Genomic DNA, 11,679 nt, shown 5'->3' with positions numbered 1-11,679 from the left:
CCAGTCCGCGCCGTCACATGGCTCTGTCCTCGACGGTCGCTCGGCACCCACTCTCTCGCCCCAGCTGATTTTTTTCTTCCCGGCAAGCCGAATGCCTGACGTCATCAGCCAACCGCCGGGCGCTCACCAAGTGGTATTTACGTGAAACACAATCGATATTCTTAAACTCATAATCGATAGCTACCAAACGGCGTATAACTAATTAACAGAAACAAATATAATTAAAAAAATTTACAGATAAATTAACATTAATTAAAAAAGCGTAAAAATACGTGAAATAAAAAACCAGATAAAACTAGAGACCAGCAACAAAAATAAATTACAAGTAAAAATGTGGCCCTGCCGGCCACAACCTCCGCCTTGAACAAAAAAAAAATTTAAACAGCAATCTTAAATAACTAAAACGTCAAAAAAAAACCTTGGACTTGGAGACAAAGTATTCTCAAAAACTTCTAATCCAACAAACCAGCCCAAACTCAAACAAACAAACCTGCAACAAGGAAAACTTGCCTCCAAAGCCTCAGTCAAAATTTCAACGCTCAAAAAAAAAAAACAAGAGAAGGATTTTCCAACAAGTAACGGAAAAGACAAACTAAACTCACAAACCGAACAAACGGGATCTAAGTATGCCAAAACAAAACAAACAAGCTCCAAAGTCAAGACCGAAACGTATTAGACAAAACCTTCTCTCTCAAAATTATCAATAACTAAAGGTTGCAAACTAAAGCAAAGAACTATAAAAACTATAACCTCACAGGAAAAAAATCAAAACCATCACTGGAAATCTAAAAGACCACTAAATTTCCTGGTGCTGATCCTGCTCCCGCAGCTTGCAAATTAGCGTAAACCTGTTCTTTGGGAAGTTTATAAATCCAAGAAACTGCCATTATTAAAAAAAATCAAAAAAGTCAGCAAAATCGCAAAAGTCCAAAGTCTCTGCCTAGCAGAGTGGCGCAGGTTGTAACCCTTCTTCCTCCTTAATTGGAAGAGGGGTTGCGTCCCCGACTCACTCTGGGCGCGAAGGGAAAAAATAAATATTAAAACCAGGCATAAAAAGCTAAACAATATAAATTCCCCACACCACTGCCCAGGGGTCAGGCCAAAAAATTCAAAGGATATAATAGTAGAGTAACCATTAAACAAACAAGAGGCAAGACTTTGGACGTATGTTATTAAAAAATAGAAATTTGCAAAAATAATTTTTACTATACATAACCATACAAGCTTAGTTACAAAAGCTGACGTTAATAATGGCAGCATCTTATCCCCATTTGCGATACTAACAATAACCTTTAAAAAATCGTAAAAATATAAATACTGATAACAACAAGTATAAAAATATATAAGGGCGTGAGGCGTGGCCACTATAAAATATCAAAATATACTGACTGCCCTAATACCAAAAATCAAACAAGACAATCAATATAAATATATAAAAAATTCTACAATAATAAAACTGAAGTACAAAAAATTTATTTATATAAAGTTCTTAAACTCTCAATCAACGGTTTAGTCTTTCTTCAGATGTTCGTTGCTAAAGACTTGCCAAAAAAACAAAGTTAATATCCTAGGCGTGCGCTGGCTTCCTGACCTTCCTCACCAACTCCAGTCTAATGCCACGCCGGGCCATAGGTAGGAATTCACAAAGGCGTGAACGATGACCAAAAAAAAAATTATCTTATTTTTTTAAGGGAAATGTAGCAAAAACTCTTCACGTAACATAACCATGTTACCACAGAAGTATTTGTCATCAGCTTCAAACAAAGTCTTACTTCTTTATTAACTTGCCAATGATTTTATAAAAAACGTAGAATGGCCGCACCAACCAACATCAGGCTGCGCATGTAGTCCAATACCGATCGCATACATTTAATAATACTGCACAAGCTGATATATTAGCTAAATGCCAACTTTACGTATGCAAATTCCGATGACAAAGTCTCAAAAACAAATTGCAAAATGTTCGTTTCTTCCAAACTTATACTTTTATTGCAACTACAGGCAAACGGGCGACCTTTTTTAAAAAATCCCACACTGGAACAACGTGTGAAACAAATGGGCCTCTTCACCAAACTGGCCAATAAAAGTTCCGTCCAAATAAAAATTTAGTATGGGAAAATACACAGTTCACTAGGTTTGCCAAAAACCAGTGCAGCACCACGAGGGTAAAAATCAAAATTGCGGCCTCTCTTTACCTTGATATGTTCAGTATCACAGGGCAATCCATTGCCCTGTCACCCAGCGTGGAGCCTCCATCCCAATACTCTTCGTCGCCCGTTGCCGTCCGGCACACCAGTCCGCGCCGTCACATGGCTCTGTCCTCGACGGTCGCTCGGCACCCACTCTCTCGCCCCAGCTGATTTTTTTCTTCCCGGCAAGCCGAATGTCTGACGTCATCAGCCAACCGCCGGGCGCTCACCAAGTGGTATTTACGTGAAACACAATCGATATTCTTAAACTCATAATCGATAGCTACCAAACGGCGTATAACTAATTAACAGAAACAAATATAATTAAAAAAATTTACAGATAAATTAACATTAATTAAAAAAGCGTAAAAATACGTGAAATAAAAAACCAGATAAAACTAGAGACCAGCAACAAAAATAAATTACAAGTAAAAATGTGGCCCTGCCGGCCACAAACTATATAAAATTAACTTACTGTTTAAAATGTTTTTCTGCGTTCAAAACTATTTTTTTGGGAATGATATTGTTTTTTTTAATAATTAAAATAATTATGCTACTATATTAATACATTACTTTTTAAAATTTATTTAAAATTTAGGAGTTGATACGCGAAACAGTTCTGAAAATTTCTCAGAACATCAATGCGTGTCCTAGGTTTGTGAATTTATATTTGTCCAGTAGATAGATTATTTTACTTTTCCTTTTATGCTATTTAAATAAATTATTAGAATTGGGAAACATTCGTTTACATTTAAATGATATACAAACACTTAAAGTTATGACATTTATTAGATTTTCACAGAATTTTTTTGCATACAACCGTCAAATTTAATAATAGTTTTTAACAAGGGTACTTACTAATCCATAGATAAGAACAAGGATATTTGTAAATTGGTATATCATAAATTAGCCCTAACTAAATACCATGCCATTTTGCAGTACTTTAAACCACCAGGCTGCTCTAAAAACATTAGTTCCTTTCTGGGTTGTTAATCGCTAGCAATTGTGGATATCAGTGAAGATTGATTATAAAGTCTAACATAAAATACAGGCACTGAACACTACATAACCTTTCAAGTTTACTATAAAATTATATAAAATAATCTAAATAAATATGTCGGTGTCCCAAACCCCAGCTAGCTAGCGCTTCCCACGGGACTCAATCTTAGATGTGCCTCTATTCCTCGTTGTGTATATAATATCTTTGTGATAATAAAAAAATAATTACTGTTAAAAATATATTTCAAACACTGACTAGGTTGGAAAACCTCTTCACGTCACATGGTTGTGTCCTTGTTACATAAAAATATTATAAAATATTATGGCGAACACTGAAGAATATTGTGAATTTAATTTTGGACTAGGTGAAATTCAAGCGCAAGTTATACTTGTATCGTTATTTCATTATAACACGGTTTTTTTTCAAACAAGCAAGTTAAAGGTAATCAGATGTTTTTACCCAGATAATGTTTAATAAGAGATGCCATTTTTTTGATACGATCTGCAGGTTCATTCCAAACTACTGCCACCACAAGGGTCTATGTTTGTGTTCCGCAGACCAGTACCTGAGCGCACTGCGGTCTCTGTCCGAGTCCAAGCACCCCCTCGAGCAGCCCAAGACGCCCGTGTACCACTCCCGCCCGCTGCAGCCGTACAGCGGGCTGCTGCCCACGCCGCACCCCGTCCACGAGCAGCAGGCCGAGCCGGAGGACGGGGCCGGCGACGTGGACCCCCCCGCCGCCGTCGACACGGCCCCCGCCCACCCCGCGCCGACGCACGCCGCCCACCCCGTGCCGACGCACGTCGTCCACAGCGTGCAGGAGGTGCCCGCCAACCACCGCTCCGTGTACCCCGTGCATCTGGAGGAGCCCTCGGACGTGAGTTTGGTTCGCCACGCGCTCGAACGTGACCGCGGAGATTTACCCGGCGCCTCCACCAAATTTCTTGCTACACCACTTCCAGCAGGTTGATTCTTTGCACAAAATGTTTCAGCGCCATTTAGGAAGATCTGCTTGGCTTCTAGGATGTACCCGAGTCGGAGGCGGAGATGTCACCGCCGTTCCGGTCGATGTTTGCAGTCGCCATCATCAAGGAGCAGTTACCTAATTCATGTAAATAATCCCTGATGGTGACGACTGCAACTTCGACCGAAATGTCGGTGATATAATGGCCTCCGACGCGGCTAAAACCCAGACAGTGGCCGTGAAATCCTGCGATACCTATTCACTATTTAGGTAATTAAAACATACAAAAATGGTTTTGTTGTCAAATTTTATAAATAATTTTTTAGTAGCTATATCTTAAGATGTTTTTTGGTAATTTATAGATAGGGTTTAGATATTTATATATTTCTAAAATAACCTAATTATGAGAGGGATATGTGTTTGATTTGTATCACCATAAATGTTACTTTAAAACTGCATGGTACAAATTTTTCTTGGGTTTAAAATATGAATTTTTAATAGACTGGACATATTTAATCACAATAAATTTCCAAGAAATGTAATGGTAAAATAAGCTTATCATCCTGAAAATAATTAAACATCTCACTTGTAAACTGTCATTCATTAAGAAGTTAACACATATTAAATTGTAAGGTCGTATTAACATAAAGTAAAGGCAAAATTAAGTCACACCAATAGGAAACTCTAGTCGTGATAACAACGCAAGTGATTTAGTGGGTTACTGAAAAATAATTGGTTTTATTATAAATAAAAAATTATTCACATATATGCTGCTCTTACTAACGGTATCTTTGCAGCTTTTATCTCCACGTTAATAAGCCTTCAAAATTTAGTTTGTTAGTTGGGAAGGAGGAAACAGAGGAAATCACTTTAACGTTGGCGGTGATGAGGTGGATGTCACAGGAATTCCTTCGCGCGGGTGCCTGAGTCGAGGGCGGATCCAGAATGAAGGTCAGGGGAGGGCCAAATTAAATTTTCTAATACAATATTCGCACATTTAGAATTTAAAACTATTTAGTTGGTTTTATTTGTAGTTCAAAAACGTCCTGTTATATATAGCACTGCAGTAAAATAACACTTATGTAAGTTTGGAGAAACTATGGTAAGGAACTAGGAGAAAACTATATTTATATTCCGGGTTCAGGGGAGGGCCATGCCGCTCTGGATGCGCCAGTGGCCTGAGTTTGCAGTGCGACTTAATTCAAAACCGGGGTTCATTACAAGCCACGATCACCGGAGTTTCCCCCCCCCCCCCCCTTGTTTCAGTATCAGGTACGTTGACTTCGATGAAAGAAAGGCAGAAGCTGAACGTATCTCGCGGCGCAGTTCAGCGCGTAGAAATGATCAAGTGAGGGGAACGACTCGAAGACAATCGCGCGGGGCGACGACACGGCGGAATCAATTGCAGGCACGGGGCGGGAAGATCCGGGCGTCTGACGGATGACTAAGTGGAGCGCTTAGCGGACGACAAAAGGCGGGGCGCGCCCACCTCGACTTCCGTCCCCGGTGAAAGGGTTCGTCCGTGGAGAATCCGGGCACAACGGCGCTCATATTTCACGCGCCGGTACTAATGTGAAAGCGTCGTCAGCAGCACATGGGCACGATGTCTTTCCGTCCGCCATCACTGAGAGCCGCTTTCCTCTTCTTTCTTCGAGGAAGCGCCGAAAACAAGGAGCTTTATATCCAGCCATTAGTTTTATATGATCGGTGGGATGCTTTCAATTCTTCTGGCACCCCACCGACCAGTAAGAAAGGTTTAATGTCATTGAACTAAAGTATTGTCAGGCGGAAATTTAGAATATATAAATAATTTTTTTTATTAAAAAATTGTTTTGAATTGAATCTACTTAGCAGCCAGTAGGCATCATCAGAGCATACGAAAATGTAAAACTCAGAAAGGGGGAGAAAATATGACCATCAGGAGTGGGGCACTCAAGAATGGAGAGAGGAAGAGGCTCAGGAATGGGGCACTCGATGGCATATTTGCATTACAGCACACTTTGCGAATTTGTGCACTTGTATAATGATTGCACACTCGCATATTTGCGCACTCTCATACTTGCTCACTCACATACTTACAAACATTCCTATACATTTCTGTACCTCTCTATGTATGAACTTTCACTAGTGGGGGGCCACGCATCCAAGTGTTTTATTATTTACTAGCTGCCCGACCCGGCTTCGCACGGTTGTATTAATGGGGGGTAAAATGACACCAAATATCTTATTTACAGTTATAATAAATTAAATAAAATGAAAATTAATTAATTTTGACAAAAACTGTATACAATGCTTTGTAATGTACCGAAGAAAAAACGAATAGCACCGATGGTTTCCCGACTCTCGAGCACGCAACGTTGTCATGGAGACGAAGTACCCACTGTTTCCAGGGCTTAAACACCAATCAACATTGATAATCAGTTACTTATTAATTATAAATTATTAAGACCATTAATCAAAATAAAAACTATCATATCTCTCAAGTTGGAAAAAATTACACATAAATGCCAATTTTCATCGAAATCGATTGACTTGGTGAAGAGTTCACTGGAAACAAACATCAGGACACTGAATTTATATATATTAAGATTTCCTAAGAATTTAAGATCTTTCGCTGGCGTGAAATTTAGTTGTGGTTAAAAATCAATCATATTGACATATTCAATTATAGAAATTTTTTAAAACATGGAATGGAAAATTATGTAACTATCTGTTTACTATTTTTAAAGTTAACTAGCCTAATTTCAACAAGCAAAACGATGGATTTGAAATAAATATTTTTTATTCTATTTATATACTTTCAAGAAAATTTTAACTGGAAATGTAGTGAATTTTAATTTTATAATACACAAGTATTTTATTGCATGAAAACACTTTATCGATGATTTTAATATTTAGCCATGTTTATTAAGTTATATATTTTTTATTTCCTTTAATTTGTTTACAAGTAAGACTTAAATAAGTAAAAATTTTCTAGAAGTTGATAAAGTAAATCTGGTTCTAAAATCACTTAAAGTTTAATAATTTAAAGTAATGGAACGTCTTTGTTTACTGGGGGAGTGAAATAACGACTGTTGCCATAAGTTTCCGAATTATTTTGCAGTGTGTCTGGCATCCTAAATTTTACGCAAATAGTTCCATTATTTTCTCCGTGAAGGAAAAAAAATATGTAGGCCTATACATTTGCGTAAGTAAAATTTTCATGTCTTGTGAAAATTATTTTAGTTTCATGTATGTTGAATAAAATTCAATGACGTTGGCACATACGTTTTAAACTTTATTTATTTTCCATTGTCAAAATCAATGCTTTTATTTTCATAAAGTTATTTTCTAGTTAACTGAAAAACATGAGAAAAATAACGTGTTTTCGTAAAATTCTTTTTATTTTATTAGCAATGCTATCGTAAAAAATCCAAACGATTGTTTAAGGAATACTAGTTTTTGCTTTGCAATAAAACATTTCGTCCTCATATCCACAAAACTGTTCAAAATATTACCATGGGAGGAGCGAGAGGGAATAATCACTTTCGGCTAGACGTATATGCATCGGTAGACTTAGTAGTTCAGACTTATTTTGGAATATTTCGGAAACTTCTAGATATGCTAAACATTATGTACAAAGGATTCTATGTATTTTTTAATATTACAGAAGGATAAATCGTTTAAGTTCACATATTACAAGCGGTCAGAATATTTAGAATGTATTATTTTAATGAATGCAGACATAATTTAACATAATTTATTGAATTTTATCAATTTAATTTATCTGGCTTTGCCCAGATAGTTAGGTTCTGTGCTATACCACTGGTGAAAATTCACATTTAATTCACATCCATAAGAAACACACCAAACAAATTTATTCGCCTAAGTTTTTCAGTTATTAAATCATTTCAAACAGAATGTTTTGGTGATTTTTAAAAGTTTACACAATTTTTGAACGTTCTCGGTATTGTGTCTACTAAGGGAGTAATGAATTTTTTTGCTCTGCAAGCTAATTTTGGCATGGTCTTATTAAAATTTGATTTAAAGAAAATTTTATAATAAAATTTGGGTTTGCAATAACTTCAATGGTATTTTATTCTATACCTAATGTTTTTGTCCTTCAAAACCTATATTTGTCTGGCTTTGAAGTAGGGATTGCTCGTAAAGAATGTTTCATACAATGGTAGGTATCCGATAATATTAAGAGGGTTAAGGTTTACTTTTAACAGATTTGATAATGTGTCAATAATGTAAGATATTATTAGTTTGTTCTTTAAAACCTCTTTAAGTAATGATTAGTTATTTTAACTAAAATTTTTGCCCTTTTTATCCGATGTAGCTATACCATAACACACATACCTGAGTTTGTTCAAACTTACGTTTTATATATCATTCTGTAATTATTTTTTGCAGAACTATGACAACTATCTAGTTTATATGGATATATTATTACATGTAAAGACTTTGGACTTTGCGAGTTTGCAATGGTTTAAGGATTTTAGGACCATGAAACGAAAACCTAAGTAGAAATTTTCCAGAAGTACCATGGTTAACAACTGTTGTAATTTTTTCCAAAACTCCTCTGATTTATTTTAAAACGACACATAAAATATAAGTCACTTAATTTAAAACTAAATAACAGCTTTAAATGCATTTTGTAGTAAAAAAACTTCCAAAGCTATGGAATGGTTTATAAATGGTGCTTTATTACCTGTAGATTTTCACGCTGTCAAGTGGCAAGGCCAGGTGCCTACTATCCTAAATTATGTTTCGTATTGATTTCAATATTTTTCGTCTTAAAAGATTAAATACATAAAGTTTTCCTTGTAAGTCTTATTAATATAATTTCCTAAAAACGCCATAATACACATTTGTTAAGGGTCGTTTTATAATGCAACCCTGGTATGAACTAAGCACATATAATGTTATGGTACACGGTTTTGAATAAATTAAATGTTTTTTTATAGATTTTGTAATAATATTTATTTTTAAGTAATTACATATAATTCAATAAAAAAAATTAGTTTTACTATAACCACAAGAAACAAAATTTTATATTATTTAAAAAATTGTAGTTTTTACTGATTTATCATTGATTAATAAAAAAAAGTTTTTACTTGAAACAACTCGGTTTTATACGCGAATTCGTGTTGTCAATTCACACTACGATCACACTAGAAACTGGTATTTAGGGTTCTTAAAGCCATTTAAACCATATTATATATATTTTTTTAAATTGTAAACAGTGGTTTTACACGAATTAATTTAAAATCAAGAGAAGTTTAACAAAATCACTGAAGCGAAATAATTTAGGGTATGACCAACTCAAACTCAATAATATAAATAAATGCGTGGCCAAAAATAACGTAAAAAAGTTTGTTATGTACACACGCATTTGAAACATGTGTAACTGTCCGTTGAATATATGTATTTATTGACTCGTTTTCATGTCTTCTGAGGAAGGTTAAAATTAAATTTTGAGTTTACTTCCAAACTGTATGTCGTTTCCAACGAAAATAAAATAAAAATATAACACTTCAGTATTCCTTCACATACGCTTGTCCTAAAGCTTTCTTTCGCGACAAAAAGAAGGGAAATTGGTAGAATATAGTTTTCCCTCCCCCCTCCTGACTTGAGGAATCTGCGACCCGAGAGTCATCTCACCACACGAAAAATATTTTCTGTACTTTAACAAAAGTTTCCTCTGGAAACCGGTTGCCAAGAAATAGTCTGTCATACTACAAGAAACATATTGAAACTTGATAAACTATGGTTATTTTTTTGTATGTAGGGGATACCGGGGAAAGTTGACGATGTTAAGCTTTTAAATGGCCTTTAACAGATAAATAAGCATTTATTATATCTAATTTTGTACAATAGGAAGTTTATACTATTTTCTACCTAAAAATGTAACAAGGTTGTATTAATGTGTGTAGTTCTGAAGTTATTGACAGGAAACCAATTAGTTAGCACATTCGTCATCTTGCCCCAGGAGTGGGGTAAGTTGACGAACCTATTGGGGTAAGATGACGAAACAAAAAAAATATATATTTATAGACAAAGTACACAATAGTTTTATAGATATCCTACACTAAACAACATACAGGCTGTAAAGAAGATATATTGTAACATATTTGAACGACTTTGATACAATTCCTTGCCACATAGTAACGAAAAACTGCAAGTTTTTACTTTGAATAATGTCATTAACAATAGTCACACACATAATTGGAAATGTTTTCGTGCCACCACTCAGAACATGTGAGATATTGAATCCAGTCTTCATTTCTAGGTTCCACGTAAACTTCTTTCAGTTTTCTTATTATTTCTTTCATTTTTCTTCTCTTCTTTCTGCTTTTTCTCTCTATCTCTTTGTAACAACATGTTCTTAATTGGCGAGCTTGTTATTACTTAAGCTGATCCTGTACTTCTTTTCCTTGTCGCGGTTGTCCTGTGGGCACTGGCAATAGTTTTAAATCATAAAACGATGCCTTTTTTCTAAATGAACTTGCATTGGCCTTCCCAGAAGAAGGCCCTGCTTCATCGATAAGATCACTATTTTTTCTGGCTGGGCTAATGAAACAGCTCCTGAAGCATTAGGCATATAATTTAGCCACACATCGTTTGATGCATGGTCATATGAAATTGGCATTGAAGTGGACATTGGTTCTTCACTTCCGGGAAGTTATCTTTCCGATGTAGCGGCAGCAGCAGAATCACATTCTTTGAATATCTTAGGGTTGTAAGGCTCTATCTCAGTAGCCTAAAACTCGTTGGTGGCATTGCCTACAGTTGCTGCTTTTGAATAAGCTGCAGCAAAGAGATTATCCCACATTACGATCAGTTATTTGTTGTCCGGGATGTGATACCAAATAATTGTCACAGGTTTGTGAGTAGAATGTCTTCAAAGGGTCGAATAAACGAAACATCCAATGACTGCAACCTATGCGAAGTATGTGGTGGCAATCCGACCATCACAATACCATTATCACGACAAAAATTCACAGCAGCAGTCATCTCTACGTCACTCCAACTTCTTTCCGTTCTCCGCTTATAATGCCTGGGCATCTACAAAAAAAAATCAAACAAAATCGTTACGACTATTAACACAGGAAATATTTATAATATTATATTATTTTATTATTATTTTGCTTTTACATAAATGTTCTTCATATATGTACATCATTGGTTTAAATAACACATTTAATACAAAATAATGCTCACATTGTCATTACCTATGACAAGTTGACGATTGCAGGGGCAAGATGACGAATTCGTCATCTTGCCCCCGTCAACTTGCCCCAGCAGCCCTTTTTTTGCTTTACCAAAATCACTAACAACATTGAAAAAATTTCTTCAACAATCTATACATTAAAATACTCCCAAAAGTCAGCATTTCATTTTACATATACAAACATTTTATACAAATTGACTCTTTTCTTGTAATAGCTTAACATACGTACCTTCAATATTACAACAATGGCTCACGAAACAGTTATACTCTCAAAGCTGCCACTTTCAAACTGACTGGAGAATTCCGCTGC

The sequence above is a fragment of the Bacillus rossius genome, chromosome 1, assembly GCF_032445375.1.
Source record: "Bacillus rossius redtenbacheri isolate Brsri chromosome 1, Brsri_v3, whole genome shotgun sequence".
Lineage (NCBI taxonomy): Eukaryota > Metazoa > Arthropoda > Insecta > Phasmatodea > Bacillidae > Bacillus > Bacillus rossius.
This window is presented reverse-complemented; position numbering follows the sequence as displayed.